Source organism: Benincasa hispida, chromosome 1, assembly GCF_027475165.1.
Source record: "Benincasa hispida cultivar pf3 chromosome 1, pf3_genome.v1.1, whole genome shotgun sequence".
In the NCBI taxonomy this organism is placed as follows: Eukaryota; Viridiplantae; Streptophyta; class Magnoliopsida; order Cucurbitales; family Cucurbitaceae; genus Benincasa; species Benincasa hispida.
In genome coordinates, this window is record NC_143478.1 from 31062310 (window position 1) to 31072184 (window position 9875).

At 29.7% G+C, this 9875-nt stretch overlaps 1 pseudogene across 1 annotated transcript; it reads right to left on the minus strand.

The window, feature by feature from the left end:
• Window positions 1–657: 657 nt before the first annotated feature.
• Window positions 658–3127, minus strand: LOC120089028 (pentatricopeptide repeat-containing protein At2g22410, mitochondrial pseudogene; annotated as a pseudogene). The gene has a single exon (XR_016528182.1). The product of XR_016528182.1 is annotated as a pentatricopeptide repeat-containing protein At2g22410, mitochondrial pseudogene (transcript).
• Between the last annotated feature and the right edge of the window lie 6748 nt (window positions 3128–9875).

The following is a 9875-nucleotide window of genomic DNA, read 5'->3' on the forward strand; positions in this document are numbered from 1 at the left end:
TTTACTATTTTTACATGCATTTGTACTTTATTTTTTCTCTTTTCAAATTTGTCATAAACATACTACAATCAATCTATGTATAATTTTGAAATAAATATAATAATAACAAATTTATATTTCTAATAAAAGTGATGAGCTTTTATTTTTAAAGTTTTCTTATTATAAATGCAAATATTATTTCCTTGTTTATTCTCTTACTCACATATTTGAATCCGCAGATCAAAAAATCAATTCGAACACTTAAAAAAATAGTTTAAAAATATATATTAATTCATATTTGTTTGGAGTAATATGATTCTTTTAAAAACACAAGAAAAAATGAGTATTAAAGTATATGACTTTTATGTCACCTCATATATGTATATTTTATTTTCAAATGTTTTGGAACTTATGCAACACACGTGATTCCAACTAGTTAAATCTAATATATTTCAAATAGTTTAAATGTATACATCTGACATACCTCTGATTATTTTAATGGACTCCATGAGTTGATTTTCACTGTTGGATGTTGTTAGGTATGCAAACAAATTCCCACATTGATTAAGAAAGAAAATGATCGTGAATATAAAATTGAAAACTTATCTTCATCATTATGAGACCTTTTGGATGGTTTCAAAATAAAACTATGAGAGCTTATGTCCAATGTGGACAATATCATGTAATTGTAGTTATATTTTTGTAGGTTTCATTGTTCTGAATGCAAAGCAAGACAGAACCAATCGGATGAAAACTCTATAGTTATCTTGAAGGATGCTTTCAAATTTTTTATAGAGCAATCTTTCTTAACATCGATCCATATAGCTTGGAAGGGTTCAGCCTTTAAGAATATGGACGCGTCTGAAGGGAATTTATACTGCAGCAAGGTAATTGATCCAGTAAACTAGTGCATTGGAGAAGCACTCAGGCTATTCAAGTTTTTTGAATTAGTTAAATAAATGCTTATGTTCTCTCTTCAATGGAACTATAAGCGTATGGTTTCCACAGGTTAGTCACTTCCATCAGTTCTCTAATCCTCAAAACATCATCCCACCTGTCTGATCCTGCATATGTGCTTGAAGAGAGAACATAATTCCCGCTATTACTAGGATCTAATTCAAGAAGCTTCTTTGAGACAATCTCAGCCAATACGACATTTCCATGAAGCTTGCAAGCACTTAACAATATTCTCCATATTGTAACATCGGGAACAATCGGCATTTTCTTTATGAAGCTGTAGGCCTCGTCCAGATAGCCAGAACGACTCAAAAGATCCACGACACATCCATAATGCTTCATTTCTGGTGCAAGTCCATATGTGTTTTCCATGCTCTCAAAGTGTTCCAATCCCTTGTCTACCAATCCTCCATGAGCGCAAGCTTGTAAAACCCCTACAAAAGTCCCATGAGTTGGGAAAATGTCTTCTTTCAACATTTGATCAAAGACATTAAGTGCAGAATGGGCAAAACCATTCACAGCAAGACCTGAAATAATAGAAATCCATGACACTGAGTCCTTAGTTTTCATCTCATTAAAAACTTGCAGTGCCTTCTCAACCACGCCACATTTGCAATACATATCAATCAAAGAGTTTCCTACAAAAACATCTGATTCGATGTCATGCTTGTGCATGTAGTCATGAACTGCCTCTCCCACATCAAGTGAGCCCAAATGGGCACAAGCAGAAAGCACAGTAGCCACAGTTATTTTATCTGGTTTCACCATAGACCCCATCATTTCTTGAAAAAGCTTCATTGCCTCGGCATATTGCTTAGCTTGAGAATAGCCTATGATCATGGATGTCCATGAGATTACATCCCTTGAAGGCATATCATCAAAAACCTTCTTTGCAGCAATTAAATTCCCTACTTTTGCATAGCCCATAATCATTGTATTCCATGATACAATATTTTTCTCTTTCATCTGATAAAACACTCTGCCTGCAAAATCTGCCATACCACGGCGTCCATACATGTATATCAAAGTGTTTCCTAGATAGATATCGACCACAATACGGTGTTCATCAATGTACTTCACCAAATAGTCTGCCGTTTCCCATTCACTTAAAAAGCTGGATGCTAAAATAGCTTTCATCATTGTCAAAGAATCAGCTCTCACATTTACGGCCTGCATTTCCCTAAAAAGATCCAATACCTCCTTATATCTATTAAATTGATAATATCCATAAATTATAGAATTCCACGAAATTACATCTCTTTCCGGCATTCCATCGAACAACTTCCGTGCCATTGCCAACTCACGAAAGCCCGTATACATATGAATCAAAGCATTTGAAACAAAAAGATAGGATTCAAACCCAAGTTTCATAGCACGAACATGAACCATCTGGCCTTGCCCAACATCAACTCTTGCACAAGCCTTGAATAAAAATATGAAAGTCAAATGACTCCCCTTTATTCCTTTGTAATACATGGTATTATAGAAATGAATTGCATCATTAGGTCGATAGCTCTTTGATAGACCGTGGATCATCTGGTTCCATACTAGCAATGTGGGTTCCTGAATTTGGTTGAAAACGAAATGGGCCTTGTGCAAATACTGTGGAGAAAGTGCATAATACCTAATAACTTCAAAGATAGAAGATGGGTCGACGTGCATTTGGGTTCTTATAAGCTGGCCGTGGAGCTTCTTGATCGAATTGAGGGAGGCTGAATTACTTGTGGCTCTTTGTGAGTCGGAGAAGGTGCTGAACAGGCGACAAGCTGATCTGGGGGATTTCATAACTGATAACAGCTTCTTGGCGGCGCCGAAAAAGGAAGCAGCTTTCCTTTGAAAGACAAAATCAAGCAACCTACAAAACACACCGTTTCGTCGCAAATACAAACACACCTCTGTACTTTTTTTTCAAAACAAAAATCTATTGATTCAATACACAAATCTTAGAAGTGACTGTTGTTGGAGCTGTGGACGTGGAGAGTGGTGCTGCCGTGGAGGTGGAGGTGGAGCATCGTGCTGCCTTGCCGTGGAGGTGGAGCCGTGCGGGGTGCTGACTGCTGCATTGCCGTGGATTGTGATAAAGCAGGTGAAGGGTTGTCTCAAACAAGAAGATGAAGGTGAGAAGAAGAAGAAGAAAATGATGGGTGGGTACATTCACCTTATACCTACTGTACTGTTTTCTTTTAAATTTTTTCTTAGTTGCGCAACTTGGGCATAAATGGGCTTTATACAAACGTGGGCTGCTGGTTTTTGAAACTCTAACACGAGATTCTTATAGATTTAATTTCTTTTCAAAACTTATTTTCATAATTGTGCAATTTTTTTATTTTTTTTTTTTATGTTTTCGTATATAAGATTTAATGAATTTTTGGATTAAAATACGTTCGAAAGGACGATTGGAGAGAGAATGTGACATTGTGAAAAATCTTCTATCTTTACAAAGCACCCCAAGAAGAGAGAAAATATATTTATTTGTTGAGATTTTATTTCATTTGCTTAATTGGGGAGAGAAAATGCATTTAATGAAATTTTATTTTAAATATATCTTAAAACATTTTGTTAGGTATTTGAAAATATTTTAACCAATATATAAAATATACTACAGTATATAAATTAGAGTTTAACTCAATATTTGACATAATTCAAAGAATAACCAATATATGAAATATATCACGATATAAAAGTCATATATCGGCTTAATATTCGACATAAATCACAATATATATAATAAATTTCATTTACATCGCAGTATATATATATCATACCATTTCAACAGTCAAAAATCTTAACAAATCAAAATTTGTATATATCATAATAGATGAAGCTTAAAAAAATTCTCTTATTTATATTAAATAAATGAATACATATATTAAAATATATATCAAATTTCCTACAAACGTTAAAATACGAGAGAAAAAGTACATATATCATTATATATATATATATATATATATATATATATATATATATATATATATATATATCCCATACATGAGGGTTTTAAGGGAGAAATTGAAGAATATGGAAAGTTGCAAGTATTTGAAAAATATTATGATTTAATATATTTTTCTAAAAAACACGCCTCATTTAAAAAATCCTTTTCTCTTTCCTATTTTAAAAAACTTATATTTGATTTATTGTTGGGAATTAAATGGTAATTTGACCTAGTTTTATCCTAAATTTTTTAGGAAGTTAGACATTCTTATAAATTAGAAAAACTTGAACAATAATGAAATATAGGTCCCTTTTTAGGACTTCGTGTGTAGAAAGCCTATATATATTAAATTCGCTTGGTTCGTTTTTTTATTGAACCGAGAACCGAACGGGAAAAATCAATTATCTTAGGCACTTAACTGAGAAAGTTCAAAAAATTAGTAAAAATCGGACCCAACCCGTTGTCAATTCGGCTTGTCGGTTTGGACCATATATATATATAATTTGCTTGGTTCTTCTTTTTTATTGAATCGAGAACCAAACGGGAAAAATCGATTATCTCAGGCACTTAACTTAGAAAGTTCAAAAAGTTAGTAAAAATCGGACCGAACCAGTCGTCGATTCGGCTTGTCAGTTTGGACAAAATTTTGCACACCCCTACCTACTATATACTTTTGATAGATTTGTGCATCCACCAAATTGTCCCATCACAATTTGTCGCATGACAAATTTTTCTTGTTCTTACTTTTTTTTTAATAATATTTTAATTTTAATTTTACATATGTATGATGAGAGTGAGATGCATAAAGATAGGCGATACCTATGATGCATCTAAGTATAGATAAAGATAAGTGATTTTTCAGTTTTTTGTTTTCTTCTTAATTAATCTTAAATAAATGACAAAAGAATGTGGGCAAAAAACTTTGAGTTTTTTTACTTATTTTTTGGGGTTTCTTGCAGATTTGACAAAATAAGTTTAAGAAATTAGGTCCATAGTCTAGATTTATTACTTTTATAAAAATAACAAAAAACAAGCTCACCCTATGTGATACATTTGATACACCTAATACACTTGATACACTACTAGTATACGCTTGATACACTTGTTACACTATTGATATACACTTAATATACTTGATATACTATTGATACACAGTTAAAAATTACTAGTTATTTAAGTGTTTTAAAAAATATCATAAAAATGAATTTTTTTTTAAAAAAATATTTTTTCTCTAGTTATTCCAAACACTTCCAAATTATCAAAATGAATATGCTAAAATGCGTGTTAGTGAATTTTAGGTTGAATCTCTCTAACCTATTGTACCTTTACTTAAAAATGAAAGAAACATCATTTAAAAAAGGAAAAGAACTACAAAAGGGATAAAAAAATGTAGAAAATATAAAAATGAAAGTGAGTAATAACTCATATTGTTGCAAAAAAGAAAAAAAAAAAACCATCCACCTCTTACCATATGCATCCACCAGAATGTTGCTACATGCATCCACCGGAATGGTATTAGAGCCATTGCATGTTAGTAGAGTGTATTAGTTCAATTAAATTAGCATTAAAGTCTTAATAATATTCTAAATATCCTTTGTGGTAATAATCAAGTTTTGCTAAATAATCCTATTGAATAGCACTTTGGTAAACCTTGTGTTCCCGGCAACAAAATCATAAGACTATTGGTAAGCTTGGTGTTCTGGTGTTGGAATTTTAGCATCCTGATTACTCGTCACAATAGATAATTAGAATCTTAATAAAATTTTAAGCTTTAATGTCAAAGTTAATTGGAAAAATATTCTCTAAAGCACATATTACAAAAGAGTCACATAATTGATGATTATACAAATGATTCTCAACTCTCCATAGTTAATAGTGAAGAGCGTCAGATATAAAAAATAGAAAAGAACCTCCATAATTGGAATATACCAAAAGTAGATGTTTAAACTACTTATAAAATAAGAAATTTTGACTTTCTTGAAGATTATAGAATCAAAACCACACAACAATTAGCCCAATTAATGAACTTTAGAAACTCTTTGTTCATTCTCAAGAAAATCAATTCTTCAACACCAAAAAAAATATAAATTTCTTCATATAGGATTAGTTCAAATTGCCATAAAACCTCTTTATAGGACAGGATTAGATACCCCAATTCTTTTACTATTACATGATAAACGACATAAAAACTTTTCAAATTCAATACTTTCTATAGTTGAATCAAATCTAGGGAGAGAACCAGTTTACTTTAATTGTTATCCAAGACTTTTAGTTTCATTAAGTGATCCAAATATACTTCAATCTTTAATACTTGATGTTAAAATTCTAAACATGGTCTGGAAACCACAAACTGAATCCATTTTAGGAATATTTTGAATACACTACAAATTAATGCATTCAAATTTATCCCCTAAAGCTTTTAAGACTTCTCCTAAAGATCAAACCCTTCTAGTGGAAGCCAATAGTGAATACTCAACACTTTTACCCAAAAATATTATCTTGGAATCAAATTACTCATAATCCTAGATGGAATTTAAAAGACGCTTTTAAACCAACGATTGAAAATCCAAAAATTAACCCAAATTATTGAAAATGAAGATGGAAGTGTAGAAATACAATTTCAATCTTTAAGAATGAAACTTCTTAGGTTTTCTACTACTTATGAACCTCCTCAACCAAGTACTTCTATAAACCTTCAAAGATTACGGTTTGATAATACAATACAATAACCTTTTTATACAAAAGATAAGGATACAACTTATCTCCAACTCATTTTGATATGCAAAACATTAATCAATTAAATGTTATTTCTAAACCCTTTATAATTAACAAAATAGAATTAGATAAATAATTTTTGGTCTAACAAAAATAAATTCTTATGAAATATATTTTTTGAATCCTTTAATAAAACTGAACAAAGTAAGATTTGTGATGAATATTACAAGACAATGGAAAAACTTAAAATAAATATATATTTCTTCCATTGGATGAAATATAGGACATATTATCAAAACATAACATCTCCTTTATATCAAACTATTAATACAAATACCTCTTCTTCGGAGACTACAAATCCTAAAGAATACATAACTTCTACTTATCCTCCTTTAGAAGAAATTAAGTTTCAAAATAACAATGATCAACAAGTGATAGCTTCTCCTTTCAAAATAATTGACGTACCTAAAAGCAAAACAAAAGTACCAACATTAAAAGATATTTAAAAATATACAATTACAGAATAATCATTCAAATAAAATTTTACATACAATATCCAACCAAGTAGAAAGAATAGAATCCAAACTCGAAACTCAACATTATCCTATAGAATCACAATCTCAACCAATTGATAAGACAAAACTTTTATTTAGACCTTTTGAAATTTCGGATAAATATTTAAAATTAATTAATTTTTCAAGTAAAAAATCTAATAATATTTTAGACAAAATTAACCTTCAATTATAAAACTTAAATCTAAACTCATCAAAAACATTAAATATATCAACATCAAAAGTTAATACCATTAATGAGACTCCTAGTGAAAATCATAATGACATACACGAACTAGAAGACAATTTTGATAATAACCTGGAAGAACAATTTCAGAACCTTACTCTTCAAAAGATAACAAATCCTAGATATCCAAAATTAAGAAATTATTATTCCAGACCTTCTCTAACTGACATGTAATATGAAGAAAGACAATAATTAACCTAGGCTCAATATACAAGAAATGACATCTATAAATGAAATAAAGATGGTATAACTAAACATCAAATTCTAAATTTAATGCGTGGGATGACCTTAGCTGCCACTGTTTACAAGATACACCAAAACACAAACTACCAAATTGCTCAAATGCTAATTTTCAAATTCACTGAAAATTTAAAAGGATGGTGGGATAATTGTGTGTCCTCAAGTGACAAAACAAGAATAATAACTGCTATTAAAGTTGAACAAAGTGGCTCAGGAATCAATCAAACACAGGATGTTGTTGCAAATTTGATTTACATCATTACTAAAAAATTTATTGGAGAACTCGTCCAATTTCAAGAATGAAGTTCTGAAATACTTTCCAACATTACTTGTCGAAAACTCCAAGATTTTAGATGGTACAAAGATGTTTTCTTAAGCAAAGTATACACCCGAACATACTGTAATAATCAATGTTAGAAAGAAAAGTTCCTCTCAAGATTACCAAAATTGTTTGCTAAAAAGGTGTGCCAAACAATAAGATAAACTTTTCATGGTACAATTCCTTTCAATATTCTAACCTATGGTGAACTAATTAACTTTAGAAAACAATGAAGGTTTAACTTTATGCACAGACCTTAGATTGAAAGCAAAAATGAAAAATGAATTTTATAAGGAAAAGCAAGAACTTGGATCTTTTTGTGCTCAATATGGTTATGAGAAAATACAAGCTCCATCAGCAAGAAAATGACCCAAGAAATTTAGAAAAAAAATTTACAGAAAACCTTATAGAACCCAAGGATATTTTCAAAATAATCAAAACAAACAAAATTATAAATCAAAATAAAAAAGAAGATTCAAAAATTATAAAACTACCAAGAAGAGAAAAGAAATTACTTATTATAAGTGTGGGAAAAAAGGACACATAGCTCCCAACTGCCTTATGAAAGGGAAAATTAATAACTTAAAAATAGAAGAAGATTTAAAAATTCAATTATTAAATTTATTAATATCTTTAGACCCTTCCTTTTCATAAGATAGCAATAAAGAATCCTCTTATGACTAAATTTTTGAAATCCAAGAAAATATAGATAATTTTGATTCTAAAACTTCATTCTCCTCTTGTGAAAATCAAATAGGAACATGTATATGCTATAAAACTATAAATGTCATTTCAAGAGACCAAAAATTTATTTTTGAAGCCATTAGTCAAATTGAAGATCCAAAAATTAAAAAAGAATATTTTGAAAAACTTAAAGATCTTATTATAGAAGAAGTTAAACAACAAAGTTTCCAACATTATAATCTTAAAGAGATATTTTCTGGCTTCGAATCTAAAACAAAACCACTAACTATTCCTGATCTTCAAAGAGAAATAAATATAATAAAAGAAGAAATATCTAACATTAAAAAAGAAAATTCTCAACTTAAATTTAAACTCTTATCATTTCGAACTCAACAAATAATTGATCAACCTTCTACTCCTGAAAATCCTGAAAACATTGAAATTGATAACAAAGTCAATGAAATTTCTCATGAATCTTTGATCAATCTTATCAATAAAGTTCAATAACAAAAATGGTACTCTATTATTAATCTTGTCTTAAATAAGGAATACCATTTAACTTCTAAGGTCTTAATCGACTCAGTAGCTATATGAGAAGGTTTAATACCTACCAAATACTTTGTAAAAACCTCACAAAAATTATATAGTGCCAATGGTCAAAGATTACAAATTCGCTACAAACTTTCTAATGCACATATTTGCAATCAAGGATACTGTTTTAAAAATACCTTTATATTAGTTAAGGACCTTTAATGAAGAAATAATATTAGGAACTCCATTCCTATCCCAACTTTATCCATTCTCGGTAAATAAGAAATGAATAATTTCGAAGATTTTATATTAAAATATTACCTTTAAATTTGTAAATCTCATATCCACTAAAACAATACATTCTGTTTAACATTCCTCAATATTTAAAATTATTAATTCTATAAAAAAAAAAGATACAACAAATAAAATTTCTAAAAGAAGAAATAAATCATAAAAGAATTGAAAAACAACTAGATGATCCTTATATTCAAAACCAAATTAATCAATTCAATGAATTAATTGAAAGCGAAATATGTGTTTCTATTACTGATGCCTTCTAGGGAAGAAAGCAACATATTGTCAGCCTGCCATATATTAAAGGTTTTCATGAATAAAAAATTCCTACCAAAGCAAAACCTATACAGATGAATGCTGAACTATTAAAACACTATCATAAAGAAATTCAAGAACTTTTAGAAAAAATGACTCATACAACCT